The 1,329-nt window shown below is 57.5% G+C and overlaps 1 protein-coding gene across 1 annotated transcript in view; it reads right to left on the minus strand.

The window, feature by feature from the left end:
- BAIAP2 (BAR/IMD domain containing adaptor protein 2) overlaps positions 1-1,329 on the minus strand; it is a 71,620-nt gene that overhangs the window by 3,453 nt on the left and 66,838 nt on the right. The gene's annotated exons all lie outside the window — the stretch shown is intronic.

A 1,329-nucleotide genomic window follows, 5' to 3' on the forward strand; every position in this document is an offset into this window, starting at 1 on the left:
AAAAAAAAAAAAAAAAAAAAAAAAGTAGTATGGCAATGTGCAATGGGCAGCGCAGACGGTGACGGGCAGCACACAGGCAGGGCAGCCGAGAAAGACACCGAGGCCCAGCTCAATGCAATAAATAAAACTTTTATTCAAACAATAACTCAGTACAGGGCACATTTCTCGCTGGCTTTTAAAAAAAAAGGTTTTTCAGCGCTTTACAATCTCCATACAGGCTTCGCTAGGCCGGCTTTGCTTCCCCCTCTACATTCAGTCACTCAGCACGAAATACCCTGGGTTAAAAAGTTTTAGCAAAATGGGGACACGGATGCCGGAGGGTCTGGTTACAACGCGCCCGCAGGCGAGTGTAGAGAACCAACCCGCGCCCGCCCGCGTCTGCATTGCCGGCGACGTCCCGGGCAACGGACCGTGGCAGAGGTTCCAAAAACCACATCAGAAAAAGGAAGCGTGTACAGCTCTGCGGTGGAGACGGCCACGGGCACTGGAAGGGCTACGGCCGGGCTTGGTGGTGGGAGTGGGACCCAGCGCCGGGGTGGGGGACCCCCAGCCACCACCGAGCCCCCCTGGCGAACCCGGGGGGGGGGCTGCCTCGCTCGAGCCCAGTTTAGGGATGCGAGTGCGTCCGTGGACGGCTGTGCGCCGGCCCCCAGCGCTAACGTGAGGTAACAATACCTTGCTACAAAAAATATATATATATTTATAAAACAACCAGGGGTAACCCTTCCAGGGGGGGCTGCCGGCTGCGCCCCGGGGCCAGCAGGACCCTGGCCAAGGAGCAGCCCTTTCCCCGGGGCGGGAGCTCTGCGCCATCCGCTTCTCCCAAAGCCACCCCGGCGGGCGGGGGGATGGAAGCGGATCAGGCCCAGGGGGAGGCACGGGGCTGCTGCCCGCCGTTGGGAAGGGCATCCTGGGCACGGGCATCCCGGATGCTCGGTAACAGTACGGACACCAGAGGCCATGCATATTTGTCCCAGCCTGGGAGGTTTTGCCCAGGCTGGCGCGAGGCGGCTGGCACGCAGCCCCGGAGGAGGAGGAGGAGGAGGAGGAGGGAGAGGGCATCGCTAACATTCACACAGCAGCACAGAAACCGGGTCCCGCTAAAGTGTAAACTGCATCCAGGCTGCTGCAACGCAAGCACGGACCCATCGGCAGTTTCTGCTCTGAAAAGGCTTCAGAAACAAGGGCACTGTGAACACCGGGGAGGGGTGGAGAAGCACCATGGTTTCCTTGAAGATCACAAGAGTTTAAAATCCAAAAGAAGTAGAGGAAGAGAAAGGAGGGGGAAAGGAAAAAAAACAAAAAAAAAAAAAAAAGAGGGGAAAAAAA

Source organism: Egretta garzetta, unplaced genomic scaffold (genome assembly GCF_000687185.1).
Source record: "Egretta garzetta isolate BGI_Z169 unplaced genomic scaffold, ASM68718v1 scaffold131, whole genome shotgun sequence".
NCBI lineage: Eukaryota > Metazoa > Chordata > Aves > Pelecaniformes > Ardeidae > Egretta > Egretta garzetta.